This window comes from Somniosus microcephalus, unplaced genomic scaffold (genome assembly GCF_052327205.1).
Source record: "Somniosus microcephalus isolate GS21.2 unplaced genomic scaffold, FLI_Smic_1.0 scaffold4, whole genome shotgun sequence".
In the NCBI taxonomy this organism is placed as follows: domain Eukaryota; kingdom Metazoa; phylum Chordata; class Chondrichthyes; order Squaliformes; family Somniosidae; genus Somniosus; species Somniosus microcephalus.
This window is the reverse complement of record NW_028225191.1, coordinates 1,090,436-1,110,537: the sequence shown is the minus strand read 5'-3', so window position 1 is coordinate 1,110,537 and position 20,102 is coordinate 1,090,436. Positions and strand designations below refer to the sequence as shown.

Genomic DNA, 20,102 nt, shown 5'->3' with positions numbered 1-20,102 from the left:
GGAGTTGGATATATTTCTTAAGGCTAAAGGGATCAAGGGATATGGGGAGAAAGCAGCGACCGGGTACTGAGTTTGGATGAACAGCCATGATCTCATTGAATGGCGGAGCAGGCTCGAGGGGTCGAATGGCCGACTCCTGCTCCTATCTTCTATGTTTCTATGTTGAGTCCAGAAGTCTGTAAAGTGCCTGATCGAAAGATGAGGTGCTGTTCCTCGAGCTTACGTTGAGCTTCGTTGGAATAGTGTAAGAGGCCGAGGACAGAGAGGGAGTGGAGCGGAGAATTAAAGTGACAGGTGAGGTGCCCAGAACTGCTCACAGTGCTCCAGGTCTGGTCTCACCAGGGTTCTGTGTAGCTGCAGCATAACTTCTCCTCCCTTCTATTCTAGTCCTCCAGATAGAAAGGCCAGCATTCCATTCGCCTTTCTGATTATTCTCTGTACCTGTTCATGACATTTGAATGATCTCTGTACCTCGACCCCCAAGTCTCTTTGGACCTCCACTGTTTTCAGCTTTTCACCATTTAAAAAGGACCCTGTTCGATCCTTTTTAGGTCCAAAGTGGATGATCTCACATTTGCCTACATTGAAATCCATTTGCCATTCACTTAATCTGTCAATATCCCTTTGTAATTTTATGCTTTCATCCAAACTGCCTACAATGCCGCCTATCTTTGTGTCATTGGCAAATTTGGATATATGACGTTCTATGCCATCATCTAAGTCGTTAATAAACACAGTGAATAGTTGAGCCCCAGCACAGATCCCTGCGGGACACCACTCGTCACATCCTGCCAATTGGAGTCCGGCCCATTATCCCTACTCTCCGTCTCTTGCCACTCAGTCAATTTCCTAACCAGGTCAATAATTTGCCCTCATTTCCGTGGGCTTCTACCTTAGATAACAGTCTCTTGTGTGGGACTTTATCAAATGTCTTCTGGAAGTACTTATAAATAAATTTACACCAAAACAGACACCTTCCCTGGATCCCAAGGCTAGGAGAGGCACTCTGGAAGGTATGGGGAGCTGGGACTTGTCCATGAGAGTAACTGAAGGTAGAAAAACTGAAATAATCTGGAAAGAGAAAGGACATCAATTCGTCTCCTCCTATCTTACAGAAATAAAGAACACAACACAGGATGTGTTTACACCAAAACTGGTTTGACAGATATCCAGAAACTTAAACTCCAGCCCAGTTATAGGGGTTATTAACATCAGCACAAACAAACAAAGGATGTGATTAACATCAGAATCTAACCCCTCCAGTCACTTGTGAACTTGCTGGTGTCTCAGCAGGTTGGAGGACTGAGTGAATCCCTTCCCACACACAGAGCAGGTGAATATCCTCTCCCCAGTGTGAACTCACTGGTGTCTCGGCAGGTTGGAGGACTGAGTGAATCCCTTCCCACACACAGAGCAGGTGAATATCCTCTCCCCAGTGTGAACTCGCTGGTGTCTCAGCAGGTTGGATGCAGAAGTGAATCCATTCCCACACACAGAGCAGGTGAACGGCCTCTCCCCAGTGTGAATTCGCTGGTGTTGAATGAGGTGAGATGACTGCCTGAAGCTCTTCTCGCACTGAGTGCAACTCAACGGTCTTTCATCAGTGTGAACAAGCTGCTGTTTAATTAGATCCGCAGAGATTTTAAAGCAGTTCCCACAGTCACAGCATTTAAAAGGTCTCTCCCCAGTGTGAACTCACTGGTGTAAGTGGAGTCTGGAAAACAGAGTAAATCCCTTCCCACACTCGGAGCAGGTGAACGGCCTCTCCCCGGTGTGACTGCGTCGATGAGATTTCAGCTGGGATGGGCGGTCAAATCCCTTCCCACAGTCCCCACATTTCCACCGTTTCTCCGTGGTGCGGGTATCCTTGTGTCTCTCCAGGTTGGACGATCAGTTGAAGCCTCGTCCACACACAGAACACGTATACGGATTCTCCCCGCTGTGAATGGTGCGATGTTTTTTCAGGCTGTGTAACTGGTTAAACCTCTTTCCACAGTCAGTGCACTGGAATACTCTCACTCAGGTGGGTGTGTGTGTGTGTCGGTGCTCAGTGCACTGGAACACTCTCACTCGGGTGGGTGTGTGTGTGTCGGTGCTCAGTACACTGGAACACTCTCACTCAGGTGGGTGTGTGTGTGTCGGTGCTCAGTGCACTGGAACACTCTCACTCGGGTGGGTGTGTGTGTGTCGGTGCTTTTCCACTCACACTGATGTTTGAAAACTTTTCCCACAGACAGAACAAACATTTCTCCTTCCGCACTCAAAGGCCGATGAATTTCAGGTCCTGATGAATCGAGTGACTCTCTCAGATCTTGATAGGAAGTTTTGTTTGAGTTTCCCGTCTGTAAATCGTAAGAATAAGAACATAAGGAACAGGAGCAGGAGTCGGCCATTCGGCCCCTCGAGCCTGCTCCACCATTCAATAAGATCATGGCTGATCTGATCTCGGCCTCACCTCCACTTTTCTGCCTGTTCCCCACAACCCTCGACCCCCCTGTAGTTCAAACATCTGTCTGTCTCAGCCTTGAATATATTCAGTGACTCCGCCTCCACAGCTCTCTGGGGTAGAGAATTCCAAAGATTCACGGCCCTCAGAGAAGAAATTCCTCCTCATCTCCGTCTTAATGGGCGACCCCCTTATTCTGAGACTATGCCCCCGAGTTCTAGATTCCCCCACGAGGGGAAACATCCTCTCAGCATCCACCCTGTCGAGCCCCCTCAGAATCTTATGTTTCAATAAGATCCCCTCTCATTCTTCTAAACTCCAATGAGTATCGGCCCAACCTGCCCAACCTTTCCTCATAAGACAACCCCTTCATCTCCAGAATCAACCTCGTGAACCTTCTCTGAACTTCCTCCAATGCAAGTATATAGAAACATAGGAACATAGAAGACAGGAGCAGGAGTAGGCCATTCGGCCCCTCGAGCCTGCTCCGCCATTCAATGCGATCATGGCTGATCATCCAAACTCAGTACCCTGTCCCTGCCTTCTCTCCATACCCCTTGACCACTTTAGCCTTAAGAAATATATCAAACTCCTTCTTGAATATATTTAATGAACTGGCCTCCACTGTCTTCTGTGGTAGAGAATTCCACAGGTTCACCACTCTCTGGGTGAAGAAATTCCTCCTAATTTCTGTCATAAATTGCCTGCCCCTTATCCTTAGACTGTGACTCCTGGTTCTGGACTCCCCGACCATCGGGAACATCCTTCCTGCATCCAGTCTGTCCAGTCCTGTCAGAATTTTATAAGTTTCAATGAGATCCCCTCTCATTCTTCTAAACTCCAGCGAGTACAAGCCCAGTCGACCCAATCTCTCCTCATACGTCATTCCTGCCATCCCAGGTATCAGCCTGGTGAATCTTCGCTGATCTCCTTCCATGGCAAGAACATCCTTCCTCAGATAAGGCGACCAAAACTGCACACAATACTCAAGATGTGGTCTCACCAAGGCCCTGTACAACTGCAGCAAGACATCCTTGTTCCTGTACTCAAACCCTCTCACTACGAAGGCCAACATACCATTTCCCTTCTTAACCTCCTGTTGCACCTGCATGCTTACCTTCAGCGACTGGTGCACAAGGACACCCAGGTCTCGTTGCACTTCTCCTTCTCCCAATCTATTGCCATTCAGATAATAATCTGCCTTCCTGTTTTTGCCACCAAAGTGGATAACCTCACATTTATCCACATTATATTGCATCTGCCATGCTTTTGCCCAATCACCCAACCTGTCCAAATCATCCTGGAGTTTCTCGGCATCCTCCTCACAGCACACACGCCCACCCAGCTTTGTGTCGTCTGCAGATTTGGAGATATTACATCTAGTTCCCTTGTCTAGATCATTAATATATATTGTGAATAGCTGGGGTCCAAGGACCGATCCCTGCAGTACCCCACTAGTCACTGCCTGCCACTTGGAAAAAGACCCGTTTATTCCAACTCTTTGCTTTCTGTCTGCCAACCAGTTCTCTATCCAAGTCAATACCTTGCCCCCAATCCCATGTGCCTTAACTTTACACGCTAATCTCTTATGCGGGACCTTATCGAAAGCCTTCTGAAAGTCCAAATACACCACATCCACTGGTTCTCCCTTATCTATTTTACCAGTTACATCCTCAAAAAATTCCAGGAGATTAGTCAAGCATGATTTACCTTTTGTAAATCCAAGTTGACTTTGTCTGATCCTGTCACTGTTTTCCAAGTGCTCTGCTATTACATCTTTTATAATGGACTCTAGCATTTTCCCCACTACCGATGTCAGGCTTACCGTTTTCTCTCTGCCACCTTTTTTGAATAGTGGGGTAACATTAGCTACCCTCCAATCCATGGGTACTGTTCCAGATTCCATTGAATGTTAGAAGATGATCAGCAATGCATCTACTATTTCTAGGGCCACTTCCTTAAGTACCCTCGGATGTAGATTATCAGGCCCTGGGGATTTATCGGCCTTCAATCCCATCAATTTCCCTAACACAATTTCCCTACAAATGCTGATTTCTTTCAGTTCCTCCCTTTCATCAGACCCTATATTCCCCAATATCTCTGGGAGGTTATTTGTGTCCTCCTTTGTGAAGACAGAACCAAAATATGTATTTAATTGGTCAGCCATTTCTTTGTTCCCCATTATAAATTCCCCTGATTCTGACTGCAAGGGACCTACGCTTGACTTCACCAATCTTTTTCTCTTCACATATCTATAAAAGCTTTTACAGTCAGTTTTTATGTTCCCGGCAAGCTTACTCTCATATTCTATTTTCCCGTTCTTGATTAATCCCTTTGTCCTCCTTTGTTGAATCCTAAACTGCTCCCAATCCTCAGGTTTACTGCTTTTTCTGGCCAACTTATATGTCCTCTCCTTGGATCTTATGCTATCCCTAATTTCCCTTGTTAGCCACGGTTGAGTCACCATTTTTGTTTTATTTTTATGCCAAACTGGGATGAACAAATTCTGTAGTTCATCCATGCGGTCTTTGAATGTTTGCCATTGCCTATCCACCGTCAACCCTTTGAGTGACATTCCCCAATCAATCCTACCCAACTCGCGCCTCAGAAGTTATGCTGAACCTTTATAAAGCGCTAGTTAGGCCACAACTGGAGTATTGCGTCCAGTTTTTGTCACCGCACTTTAGGAAGGATGTGAAGGCCATTGAGAGGGTGTAGAGGAGATTTACCAGAATGGTTCCGGGGATGGGGGATCTTCGCTACAAGGACAGGTTGGAGAAGCTGGATTTGTTGTCATTAGAGTAAAAGAGGTTGAGGGGTGATTTGATAGAGCTGTGCAAGATTATGACGGGTTTGGATAGGCTAGACGGGGAAAGGCTGTGCCCACTAGTTGATGGTACAAGGACTAGGGGACACAGATTTAAGGTTTTGGGCAAGAGATACAGGGGCCTGTGAGGAAAAACTTTTTTACGCAGCGAGTGGTGATGACCTGGAACTCACTGCTGACGGAAGTGGTGGAAGCGGAGACATTCAATGTTTTCAAGGGGAGACTGGATAGGCACTTGAGGGAAATAAACTTGCAGGGCTACGGGGATAGAGCGGGGGAATGGGACTGACTGGATTGCTCTACAGAGAGCTGGCATGGACTCGATGGGCCGAATGGCCTCCTTTTGTGCCGTTATGACTCTGTGACCTCTACCAACTAGAAGGACAAGGGCAGCAGGTGCATGGGAACACCACTACCTCCAGGTTCCCCTCCATGTTACACACCATCCTGACTTGGAAGTATATCGCCGATCCTTCGTCGTCGCTGGGTCAAAATCCTGGAACTCCCTCCCGAACAGCACTGTGGGAGTACCTTCACCACACGGACTGCAGCAGTTCAAGAAGGCGGCTCCCCACCACTTTCTCAAGGGCAATTAGGGATGGGCAATAAATGCTGGCATTACCAGCGACACCCAGATCCCATGAACAAATTTTTAAAAACTACGTCCCTCATTTTGTCCGTATATTTTCATTTCCTGCTCTTTCTCTACTCATCTCTCTCTAATTGGCTGCTACATTACATTCCTACATGACCACATGTCAGAAGTCCTGCAATTGCTGCACAGCGCTTGGAGATGTCCTGAAATTGTGAAAGGTGCTGTACATATTCAAGATCTTTCTTTCTTCTTACTTATCTTCTCCTCTCCTGTCTCATTTTTGAAATGTCAATGTTTCTTATCATCACTCACTTTCTCCTCAAATTCTTTTCTTCTCATCTCCTTCGTTTGTCTCTTTCTTACTTTGATCTTTAGTTTTTCTTTCCTTGTCTCTCATTTATTTCTAATGTCCTGTTTCGCTTCCCTTATTACTCTCACTATTACCTCAATGCTAGTCAGTCGGGGGGAAACTCTCCACTGGCTGGAGTCAGACCGAGCACAAAGGAAGATGGTTGTGGTGGTTGGAGGTCAATCATCACAGCCCCAGGATATCGCTGCAGGAGTTCCTGAGGGCAGTGTCCTCGGCCCAACCATCTTCAACTGCTTCATCAATGACCTTCCCTCCAACATAAGGTCAGAAGTGGGGATGTTCGCTGATAACTGCACAGTATTCAGTTCCATTTGCAACTCCTCAGATAATGAAGCCGTCCATGCCCGCATGCAACAAGACCTGGACGACATTCAGGCTTGGTGTTGTGTATTTTGAATGTGTATTAGAATTGTCCCACATGGGATACCATAGTGGTGATTTGCAATGCACTATGGGAAATGCAGTGCATTGAGTGAAGAAGCACATTTTAAATAAAATGGCCATTAACTAAACTCTCCACCCCGGAGTCCTCCTTAATTGTTATATAGATAAGGGTCTAAAATGCCTTGAGACACAACAAAACTGGCGATGAGGACGAGGGACTTGCGCATCACTTTGCACTGGAATCGGCGATGTTTAAAGTAAGAAATTCCTGTCTTTCCTTAATGGCGCGCCCGCAGTTTAGTGCTGATGAAATCACCTCGTAAAGGTGGCGGTTCATGTGTTACACAAATAAGAAGGGGGAGAGTAATGATACAGTGAAATGAAGTGGAGGAAAAGGACTAAAATAAAAATTTTAAAAATGGCTGTGCGTTTGGACCATTTGATGAAACGGCGGAGCAATGGAGTGCTTATACAGAGCGTTTCGGATTTTTTGTGTCTGCAAATGGCATTAAAGATGACGTGAAAGTGGTGATGTTCCTCAGTGTGATCGGAGCAAAAACATTTGGCTTGTTATGGAGTTTGATGCACCCGGATAAGCCCGGCGCTAAGACATATGATCAGATTGTGGAAGTTTTGGAAACACATTACGCACCCAAGCCGCTGCTGATTGCTGAGAGGTTCAGGTTTCACAAACAAAACCAAGGGGAGGGTGAGTCCATAGCCGAATATGTTGCAGTGCTAAAGAAGCTAACTGAGCATCATGAGTTTGGTGAAACTCTAAATGACACTGTCCGTGATAGGTTTGTGTGTGGATTAAGATGTGAAGCAACACAGAAGTGCTTACTCACGACTGACAAACGGACGCTTAAGTCAGCAGTGGAGCTCGCTGTGTCTATGGAGTTAGCAGCTAAAGATGCACAGCTGTTGGGGGCTGCAACAAGAGTGCACAGGGTAGCAGCTACACCGGATAAGCATGCAAGTGGCGCCAGAGAGTGTTACAGATGTAGGTCAGGTCATCAGCCATCTGAATGCTGGTGTAAAGACCTGACCTGTCAGAAATGTGAAAAGAAAGGACACATTGAACGTGTGTGTAAAGGGCAAAGCAAACAATCCTACACAGAGACACACAAAAACAAACAAGGAAACGCATCCAACTGGCGTTCTAAAAAGAGAAACCTACACATGGTGAAACAAGAACAGGAAGACAGTGACACAGACTCTGATGGGGAGCTGAATCTCCATGTGTTAACGGTGAATGGAGTCACTCCACTACTAGAGGGAATACCGGTCAAAATGGATACGGGGGCCGCTGTCTCCTTGATTTCAGAGAATCTATTCAAAGAAAAACTGAACCACCTATCACTGAAGCCGGCCAAGCTCATCTTAAAGACCTACACTGGGGAAACGGTCCCAATGCTGGGTAAGACGGAGGTCAAGGTGGAGCTTAATGGACAAACTGTGATGCTGCCAGTTTACGTGGTCAAGGGTGACTATCCATCCCTGATGGGCAGGCAATGGTTGGAGAAAATTCATCTGGATTGGAAAAAAGTGAATGTGGTGTCAGTCGAAGAGGTGGGGCTAGCGGCAGTGTTGACAAAGCATACGGCTGTCTTTGACGGAGAATTGGGGAGTATGAAGGGGATTACGGTCAAACTCAAGGTGAAGCCTGACAGCCAGCCACGATTCCTGAAGGCCAGGAACGTTCCCTACGCCCTCAGACCAAAGGTGGAGGCTAACCTGGAGTGTCTGGTCAAGATAGGGGTCCTGGTGCTGGTTTTACACAGTGAGTGGCCACGCCCGTGGTACCAGTGATGAAGAGTGACGGCGTGGTTCGCTTATGTGGAGATTTCAAAGTAACAGTGAATCCTGTGCTCTCAGCTGAACAGTACCCCCTCCCCATCATTGAAGATCTTTTCGCGGGTCTAGCAGGTGGTCAGAAGTTTAGCAAGATTGATCTATGCCAAGCCTACTTGCAGATGCATGTAGAAGAGGACTCACAGAAGTACCTCACCATCGCCACCCACAAGGGCCTCTACAGGTACTGTCACCTACCCTTTGGTACAACGTCAGCACCAGCATTGTTTCAGCGGACTATGGACCAGATCTTAAGCGGCATTCCAGGGGTACAATGTTATCTCGACGATATCCTTGTCACAGGAAATCATCAGAAGACAAACACGGGACACAACCAACAGAGTACCCTTCATCGTCCAGTACTTCCCCGGAGCGGAGAAACTATGCCATGTTCTTCGCAGCCTTCAACATGTCATCGATGATGATGAACACCTCGCTAAGGCCATCCCCGTGCCTCCACTACTCGCCTTCAAACAGCCACCTAACCTCAAACAGACCATCGTTCGCAGCAAATTACCCAGCTTTCAGGAGAACAGCGACCACGACACCACACAACCCTGCCACAGCAACCTCTGCAAGACATGCCAGATCATCAACACAGATACCATCATCACATGTGAGGACACCACCCACCAGGTACATGGTACATACTCATGTGACTCGGCCAACGTTGTCTACCTCATACGTTGCAGGAAAGGATGCCCCGGAGCATGGTACATCGGCGAGACCATGCAGACACTGCGACAACGGATGAACGGACACTGCGCAACAATCGCCAGGCAGGAGTGTTCCCTCCCAGTCAGGGAACACTTCAGCAGTCAAGGACATTCAGCCTCCGATCTTCGGGTAAGCATTCTCCAAGGCGGCCTTCGAGACACACGACAACGCAAAATCGCTGAGCAGAAACTGATAGCCAAGTTCCGCACTCATGAGGACGGCCTCAACCGCGATCTTGGGTTCATGTCATGCTACATGTAACCCCACCTGATGTAGGGTCACCCAGACTCGAGTCGTCATTGGCTTGTTCTCTCTACACAGATGCGGCCGGACCTGCTGTGATTTCCAGCAAAAAAAATGTTTTTTGGTCTGTTTTTTGTTTTTCATACAGACCCCAGCATCTGCAACATTTAACCCCTTGTGACCCCACCTCATTGTTCTTTGATGTAATGTTTTCCTGACTGACCTGTTTGGACACCATTCACACCTTTGATCGCTGTGATTATCTCTCTGCTGAGGTGCGACAAATGGTAGTTAGAAAGATTACCTGTTATCATCTGGCATTATTCTCTGACTATATAAGCTGTGTCTTTATGCATCTCTCCACTTCATCTGACGAAGGAGCAGCGCTCCGAAAGCTTGTGATTTCAAATAAAACTGTTGGACTATAACCTGGTGTTGTGTGACTTCTTACATTTGTCCACCCCAGTCCAACTCCGGCATCTCCACACCATGACTACTATCGACACCACAAACTGCCGGCTCAAAGTGGAGAGGATCTCCAAGAAGATCGCGCATATCGACACAGACATCAAGTTTCTAGAGAGATGCAAGAAAGCAGACAAGATCCCAAAAGGACTACAGATCACGAACCCACTCAAGTCGACCTACAACACACACTACGCTGAGAGACTCTGCCGTCGTACCTCTCGCACACTCCTCAACCATCTCGTACACCAGCTCTACAGCAGACGCCGCAACCTCGAAACCGAGATAGAGTCCATATTCTCAGCCTGTGCTCAGGACACAGCAGACCAGCTACGAGACACTGCCAAACAGACAAGGCAACGGAACTACACTGCCTACATGCACACCAAGAACAGGAAGCTTGAGAAACTCGGCATCACCACCAGCAGCAACCAAGCCGCCCCCGGTACCACGGTTGAAACCACAGGGAAGTCCATCGTCAACTTGTCCGACTACACCCTTCAACCAGACGAAATTGAAGTTCTCAGCCGAGGGCTCAATTTCTGCCCCACCACCAAAATGGACCCCATCGGTCTCGCGGCAGACACGGAGGAATTCATTAGGAGAATGAGGCACCGGGAATTCTTCCACAAATCCCAAGATGTCAGCAGCGAACCCAATGAGACAACCAATGATCCGGAACAGCAGACAGAGGGATCCGCAGTGCAACAACCGAAGAAGAAATAGTCAAATTGGACCTCTCCGGAGGGTCACTGCCCTAAGCTTGATATGTATGCTCAAGCTGTCAGGAGATGCATCAATGCCAGATTCATCAGCCGCACTCACAAGACAGTCCAGAATGTCACCCGAGCACAACGCAACACCATCCACGCTCTCAAGACCAACCGCAACATCGTCATCAAACCAGCAGACAAAGGAGGAGCCATCGTCATACAGAACAGGACGGACTATTGCAAAGAAGCATACCGACAACTGGACAACCAGGAACACTACAGATAGTTACCCGCAGATCCGACCAAAGAACACACCCGCCAACTCAACAGACTGATCAAGACCTTTGATCCAGACCTTCAAAACATCCTACGCGCTCTCATCCCATGTATTCCCCACGTGGGAGACTTCTACTGCCTCCCAAAGATACACAAAGCCAACACACCCGGACGTCCTGTCGTATCAGGCAACGGAACCCTGTGTGAGAACCTCTCTGGATACGTCGAGGGCATACTGAAACCCATCGTACAGGGAACCCCCAGCTTCTGTCGTGACACTACAGACTTCTTACAGAAACTCAGCACCCACGGATCAGTTGAACCAGGAACACTCCTTGCCACGATGGACGTCTCGGCACTCTACACCAGTATCCCCCACGATGACGGCATCGCTGCGACAGCCTCAGTACTGAACACCAACAACAGCCAATCTCCAGACGCCATCCTACAACTCATCCGCTTCATCCTTGACCACAATGTCTTCACCTTCGACAACCAGTTCTTTACCCAAACACACAGAACAGCCATGGGGACAAAATTCGCACCCCAATACGCCAACATCTTCATGCACAAGTTCGAGCAAGACTTCTTCGCTGCACAGGACCTCCAACCAATGCTATACGCCAGATACATCGACGACATTTTCTTCCTATGGACCCACGGCGAAGAATCACTGAAAAGACTACACGATAACATCAACAAGTTCCATCCCACCATCAAACTCACCATGGACTACTCCTCAGAATCCGTTTCATTCTTGGACACACGAATCTCCATCAAAGACGGACACCTCAGCACTTCACTCTACCGCAAGCCCACGGACAACCTCACGATGCTCCACTTCTCCAGCTTCCACCCTAACCACATTAAAGAAGCCATCCCCTATGGACAAGCCCTGCGAATACACAGGATCTGCTCAGACGAGGAGGAACGCGATGGACACCTACAGACGCTGAAAGACGCCCCCGTAAGAATGGGATATGACGCTCGACTCGTCGATCGACAGTTCCGATGGGCCACAGCAAAAAAATCGCACCGACCTCCTCAGAAGACAAACACGGGACACAACCAACAGAGTACCCTTTGTCGTCCAGTACTTCCCCAGAGCGGAGAAACTACGCCATGTTCTTCGCAGCCTTCAACATGTCATCAATGATGATGAACACCTCACTAAGGCCATCCCCACGCCTCCACTACTCGCCTTCAAACAGCCGCCTAACCTCAAACAGACCATCGTTCGCAGCAAATTACCCAGCTTTCAGGAGAACAGCGACCACGACACCACACAACCCTGCCACGGCAACCTCTGCAAGACATGCCAGATCATCAACACAGATACCATCATCACACGTGAGGACACCACCCACCAGGTACATGGTACATACTCATGTGACTCGGCCAACGTTGTCTACCTCATACGTTGCAGGAAAGGATGCCCCGGAGCATGATACATTGGTGAGACCATGCAGACACTGCGACAACGGATGAACGGACACCGCGCAACAATCGCCAGGCAGGTGTGTTCCCTCCCAGTTCAGCTTGACTTGACTTGACTTCAGCAGTCAAGGACATTCAGCCTCTGATCTTCGGGTAAGCATTCTCCAAGGCGGCCTTCGAGACACACACGACAATGCAAAATCGCCAAGCAGAAACTGATAGCCAAGTTCCGCACTCATGAGGACGGCCTCAACCGCGATCTTGGGTTCATGTCACGCTACATGTAACCCCACCTGACGTAGGGTCACCTAGACTCGAGTCGTCATTGGCTTGTTCTCTCTACACAGATGCGGCCGGACCTGCTGTGATTTCCAGCAAAAAAAATGTTTTTCGGTCTGTTTTTTGTTTTTCGTACAGACCTCAGCATCTGCAACATTTGACCCCTTGTGACCCCACCTCATTGTTCTTTGATGTAATGTTTTCCTGACTAACCTGTTTGGACACCATTCACACCTTTGATCGCTGTGATTATCTCTCTGCCGAGGTGCGACAAATGGCAGTTAGAAAGTGAAATGAAGAGTAGATTGCCTTTCAAAAGCTAGGCTTTATTAACCTTAAAAACCAGCAGCACATCTTAAGCACCCAGTCTCAACCAAAACTGTGGAGAACTGAATTGAACTGAATTTAAGATGGCCACCACAGGTCACATGACATCAACTACCAATGAGTTTACAGCATATATCTCAAGGCAGGAAAACAGGCAACCAATTACAATGCTTCTTATAAAACAAGAATAATCACCACATTCACCCCTCCTTTTAAAATATACTTCAACCTAGGTAGCCTTTACAATTTACAATTAGTTATTTATGACTAAAACAATACATGTATAATGTTTCAACAATTTAAAAATTTTACTATCAAATTATTTTAAAAGTCCATTTTTAATCGGTCAACCGGATATCTTGTTCGTGTCGACCTTCTTAACCTTGAAGTTCCTTGCCCTCCCACACCAGGAGACACAGAAATATCTTCTGCAGGGAGGCTATCAATATCCCGATTATCAACGGTTTCCGGATTGGAAGTCCTATTAGAAGGTAAACTGGGAGGGTCATGAATATCCATCGGGGGCAGACTAAGAGAATTGTAAGTGTCTGCAATCGGATTGGAAATATTCGTAGTATCTGTGACGACATCAACATTATCTGAATTATGGCTATTGATAATATCCTCAGAAGAGGGCTGGCCACCACAAGGAGCTAAGTCTTTAACTGAAACCGTACTTTCTTTCCCATCTTGGAATCGAATGTGAGCATATTGGGAATTTGCCTCCAATAGCTCCACCTCCTCCACTAAAGGATCATACTTTGACAGTCTAACATGGCGTCGGAGCAGCACAGGTCCCCGCATAGTAAGCCATGAAGGTACCAAATATCCCGTAGTGGATCTCCGTGGATAGTTAAAGAGCCTTTCATGGGGAGTCACATTAGTAGCCGTTGAAAGCAATGATCTAATGGAATGCAGGGCATCAGGCAGCACCATTTCCCACTGTGTATTCTTAAGGTTCCGGGATGTCAAAGCCAACATAACTGCCTTCCAGATCACCCCATTGTATCGTTCGCACTGTCCATTACCCTGGGGATTATACGGGGTAGTTCTGCTAGTAGAAATTCCCCGACTCTGGAGGTATTCCTTCAACTGGGAAGACATAAAAGAACTTCCCTGATCCGAATGGATATACGCAGGCATCCCAAAGATGACAAAAAGTTGAGTCAGACATTTGATAACTGTAGCAGCTGATACATCTGCAAAAGGAAAAGCAAAAGGGAACCTTGAAAACTCATCCACAACAGTAAATATATATAGATTCTGAGTCGTTGAAGGAAGAGGCCCCTTAAAATCGACGCTCAAACGTTCAAAAGGAGAAGTAGCCTTTATAAGATGAGCTCGTTGAGGCTTAAAGAAATTCGGTTTACACCGAGCACAGACAGAGCATGACGAAGTCATCCGCTTGACGTCTTCAACTGAAAAGGGCAAATTCTTACTGCATACGAAGTGTATCATCCTCGTAACACCAGGATGGCACAAAGCATTATGAAGATTAATAAGCGTATCTCCGTGAATCACAGAACAATAAGCCCTCGACAGCGCATCAGCGGCAACATTATCCTTCCCCGGACGATAAACTATATCAAAATGGTAGCATGCCAACTCAATCCTCCACCTCATTATTTTATCATTCTTAATCTTTCCAAAATGTTTGACATCAAACATGAAGGACACAGATTTTTGGTCAGTTACTAACGTAAAATGTCACCCCGATAAATAATGTCTCCATTTACGCAGTGCTTCTACTATTGCGTACGCCTCTTTCTCTATTGATGAATGTCTCTTCTCACTATTGTTCAGAGTACGTGAGAAAAAGGCCACAGGTCTTCCATTTTGGTTCAGAGTAGCCCCAATTGCAAAATCGGAAGTGTCCATCTCAATCACAAAGGGAACCTGCTCATCAATAGAATGCACAACTGCTCCAAGGATATCCTTTTTAAGATTATCAAAACACATCCTAGCCTCCCATGATAGAGGATATGTCGTAACCTGAATAAGGGGCCGAATCTTCTGCGAGAAGTTTGCAATCCAATTAGAATAATAAGAAAACAGTCCAACAACTCGTTGCAAAGCCTTAGAATTAGTAGGACAAGGTAAATCAATCAGTGGTCGCAGCCGTTCTGGATCTGGTTTAATCTTGTTTCCCGAGATAATATACCCCAGTAAATTTACCTTGGTGGTCGAAAAGATACACTTCTCTTTATTGAAAGTTAGGCCAACTTTTTCCGCAGCTTGAAGGAATCTTTCTAAATTAAAATCATGCTCCACCCTTGATTTGCCACACACCGTGATGTCATCTAAATATGAAAAGGTATCAGAGAGAGAGTTATCACTTATAAAAGCATCCATTGCCCGTTGAAAACAGGCAACACCGTTAGTAACACCAAATGGTACTCGGCGAAACTGATACAGCTTTCCGCCAGCCTCAAAGGCCGTATATGGTTGGTCCCTCTTAACGATAGGAATCTGATGATAAGCACTCTTTAGGTCAATAGTGCTAAAAACCTTATATTGAGATACTTTATTGATAAGCTCATCAATCTTAGGCAGGGGGTACGCATCTAATTGAGTATACCTGTTAATAGTTTGAGAGTAGTCTATCACCATTTGCTTCTTATGTCTCTCATTAGTGGTGACAACTACCTGTGCCCGCCAAGGCGAAAAACTAGGTTCAATGATTCCTTCCGATAAAAGACGTTGAACTTCAGAATTAATAAATTCTTTATCCTGACTGCTATACCTTCTTGACTTGGTAGCAATTGGCTTACAGTCCAGCATCAAATTAGAAAAAAGTGATAATGGAGAAATGGATAAAGAAGTTAATCCACAAATAGACAAAGGTGGCTTAGTTCCTCCAAAAGAAAGACTGAGAGACTCATGTAATTGAAGCACATCATGACCAATCAAAATATCCGCACAGAGATTAGGCAGAACAGAAAGGCGTATATCAGTATACGTATTACCTAGGAGAATTAATTTCACAAGGCAACAACCAGCTACTTGTGAGGTGAGAGTCGTCTGAGCCATACACACCTGATAGGTAACAGGCGAAATTTTAAAACGCTTCTCCCTCACAAACTGAAGACTTATAAAGCTCTCAGTACTGCCCGTATCTATAAGGGCCTTCACTTCTAACCCATTAACTTGGGCCATAACTATAGCTTTGTTTAGGCCATGGGCAAAGGCGGCAGAAACTGATGCAATAAACGCCCTAAAGGCTGAATGGTCGCAGAGCAGGCAACCGATTTGCAAACACGTGCGTAATGACCTCCCTTGCCGCATTTACTACACACAGCCTCCCAGGCAGGGCACTTCAGACGGGGGTGCCGGGCATTCCCGCAAAAATAATACTTCTGAATCCTAGAGGCAACAGCTGCCGAAGTAGAAACTGTTTCGGAATCTGGTAAACCACTCCTATTAAGTCCACATAATTCCTTTTCATCCAGAACTGCCGAAACCACGGTCGCAGGCCGATCAAAAAGAGCATAAGAATCCGAACTTCTCTGAGCCAAATCCAATGTAGAGGCTTGCTCAAAAGCACTCTTGAGATCCAAGGTCTTATTTTCTAATAACCGCTGACGAATTGATCTAGACAGTAATCCATTAATAAATGCATCCCGTACCGACTCTTCCTTATATTCTTCTGCAGACACGGCCTTATAATTACAGTTAGCACCAAGGCGCCGAAGTGCTTGTAAATAAGCATCCAAGGATTCTCCCGCCTGCTGCCTATGGGCAGATAAAAGGTGACGTGCAAATACCTCATTTTTGGGTTTAACAAATTTTTTTTCCAACGTAGCAATAGCCAATTCATAAGTTTCACAGTCCAAAATATACTTGTACACATCTGGAGCAATGTAGTTGATTAGTATATCCAACTTTAGAGATTGCTGATCCAACACACCCAAAAAAAATTTAAATGTACGATACCAATGTTTCCATTGATCATCCACTCCTGCAGAATTAGGGTCAGCATTAAATCGTTCCGGTTGAAGATATCATTCCATTATAGCAAAAGGTTAATAAATTGAAATGAAGAGTAGATTGCCTTTCAAAAGCTAGGCTTTATTAACCTTAAAAACCAGCAGCACATCTTAAGCACCCAGTCTCAACCAAAACTGTGGAGAACTGAATTGAACTGAATTTAAGATGGCCACCACAGGTCACATGACATCAACTACCAATGAGTTTACAGCATATATCTCAAGGCAGGAAAACAGGCAACCAATTACAATGCTTCTTATAAAACAAGAATAATCACCACAGAAAGATTACCTGTAATCATCTGGCATTATTCTCTGACTATATAAGCTGTGTCTTTATGCATCTCTCCACTTCACCTGACGAAGGAGCAGCGCTCCGAAAGCTTGTGATTTCAAATAAAACTGTTGGACTATAACCTGGTGTTGTGTAACTTCTTACAGGAAAGGACGACAACGAACATCTGCAGAACCTGACGAAGACACTGGGAAGACTTGAAGAATATGGCTTACGTGTTCGCAAGGACAAATGCGAATTTTTCAAGCCATCAGTGGAGTACCTAGGCCATGTCATCGACGCGGACGGCCTACACACAGCACCGTCGAAAGTGAAAGTCATTGCCGACGCTCCTGCACCTACAAATGTCGGCCAGCTGTGGTCATTCTTAGGTCTCCTGAACTATTACAGAAAGTTTATTCCACAGCTGGCATCACTGTTGAAGCCATTACATGAGTTGCTGTGTCAAGGCAAGGCCTGGGCATGGACGAAGGAGTGCGAAGCTGCATTCAAGAAAGCCAAAGCAGCTTTGACTGACCCCAGAGTGTTGACGTACTTTGACCCGTCGTTGCAGATTCAGCTGGCCTGTGACGCGTCGCCTTATGGCGTCAGCGCGGTCGTGCCCCACATCTTTCCCTCAGGTGAAGAGAAGCTGATTGCATTCGCGTCAAGGTCCCTGAGCAAGGCGGAGGTGAAATACCCGCAGATCGAAAAAGAGGCTTTGGGCATCATCTTTGGAATCAAAAAGTTCCATCACTACTTGTTCGGAAGGAAATTCACCTTGCTGATGGATCATCATCCTCGGACATCGATCTTTGGTCCACACACAGGAATACCCTCCCTGGCAGCATGCAGGATGCAGCGCTGGGCGCTGATGTTAAGCGCACACAATTACAACATCAAATACCGGAGGTCAGCAGCACATGGCAATGCGGATGGATTGTCAAGACTTCCGCTGCCTGTGCCCTCTGAAGGCTGTGAGCAGAAGATTTTCTACTTTGACATGGTGAGCAATGCCCCTGTCACAGCCCGGCAGGTCAAGAAAGAGACCAGAGTGGGCCCTACACTATCCAAGGTGCTGGATCGAGTGATGCGAGGAGATGGATCACGGGTGTCAGATGCACCACCTGAGCTCCTACCTTACCTGTCAAGAGGGAAGGAGTTGTCTGTCACGTCAGAATGCCTCCTTTGGGGCATGCGAGTGATCATACCACCAAAGCTGCGGAAACATGTCCTCAACGGGCTGCACTCAGGACATTGTGGTATTGTCCAGATGAAGGAGCTGGCATGAAGCTACTTCTGGTGGCCCGGTCTGGATCATGAAATTGAAGTTGAAGCGAAATCATGTCCATCATGCGAGACAACCAGGGATACGCCAAGAGCAGCGCCACTGCATCCATGGGAATGGCCAGCGACACCGTGGCAACGGATCCATTTGGACTTCGCGGGACCAGTGGAAGGAGTGATGTTCCTGGTCGTGGTGGACTCCCATTCCAAATGGCCGGAGGTTGCAGTAATGTCCACTACCACTACGGAGAAAACCATCGAGACTCTGAGAGAGATGTTCGGGCGATTTGGTCCGCCGGAGCAGATCGTAATGGTGAGGGTGCCGGTCAGTTCCTTCAATAACCCCTAGATGGCACCTTCACTGGTTGGTTTCCCTTTGTTAATTGTTACTTGTTTCTCCTGTTTATTACTTAACTGCCTTTTATCTGGTTTATTGGTTTCACCTGTTTTTGCTTGTATTTAAGTTCTGTGGTTTCTTCCCTCTGTGCTCAGTCCTGACAAGGGAGTTGGTCTTGACAAGGTGCTCTGTCTCGACAAGCCTGTTGCCCTGTGGTAGCTTGCCTTGACAAGCCGGTTGCCTTAGTGGTTGCTTGTCTTGAGCTCCTATGTCTATAACTGTTTATCTGTGTTATGTTTTTGCTTGTATTTAAGTTCTGTGGTTCTTCCCGTTGTTCTCGGTCTTGACAAGGTGCTGACAAGTTGCTTAGTCTTGATAAGGTGCTCACTTTGCACAAGCTGGTTGCCCTGTGGTAGCTTGTCTTGAGTTCCTATCTTGACAAGCCGGTTGCCCTGGGGTAGCTTGTCTTGAGCTCAGTCTTAACAAGTCGGTTGCCTCATGGTAGCTTGTCTTGAGTTCCTATCTTGACTAGCCATTTGCCTATGTGGTAGCTTGTCTTGAGCTCCTATGTTTTGTAACTGTTTACCTGTGTGATTCTAGTAAAGTACTGTTATTTAAGACAGCATATCTGCTTCTCGCCTCGTTTGTCTGCACTTGGGTCCAGAACCAGCCTCGCCCGGACAGCACGGCCCCGTGTCTGCACGGCCTCGTGACCCCAACCCTGACAGTAACCGACAATGGAACACAGTTCACATCCCAGGAGATGGAGGAGTTCCTCAAGAGCAATGGAATCCAGCACACATTCTCCACGCCTTATCATCCATCCATGAATGGATTGGTGGAGATGTTTGTCAGAATGCTGAAACGCACGTTGAAAGCTGCAAGAAGTGATGCTCCTCTAAAGCAGCGCCTGAATGCTTTCTTGCTGAAATACCGAAACACGCCTCATGCTATGACTGGAGCATCTCCTGCTTACCTACTCATGGGAAGGCAGCTACGGACACGCCTTGACCTGCTGAGGCCAACGTCCACAGAAACAGTGGTGCACGCCAATCAGCAGGATCAAGTCAGCAGACGAGCTCAGAGGTCCAAAGAACACTTTGTGGTGGGGGGCAAAGTCCTCGCGCATAACTACACCACCCCGGGGTGGTAGGTCCCGGCTACGGTCATTCAAAAGACGGGCCCCGTTTCATACCGAGTCCGCACCGGAGACGACCGAACATGGAGACGGCATGTAGACCAGTTACTGCCAAGATAGTCGCCACAGGTAACCCAAGAAGCAGAG

General features: G+C 46.9%; 2 pseudogenes; one reads left to right on the top strand and one right to left on the bottom strand.

The window, feature by feature from the left end:
• LOC147084037 (uncharacterized) overlaps positions 1 to 8,701 on the bottom strand; it is a 39,770-nt pseudogene extending 31,069 nt beyond the window's left edge.
• Positions 8,702 to 9,871: 1,170 nt separating this feature from the next.
• LOC147084036 (uncharacterized) lies at positions 9,872 to 11,848 on the top strand (annotated as a pseudogene).
• The last annotated feature ends 8,254 nt before the right edge of the window (positions 11,849 to 20,102 follow it).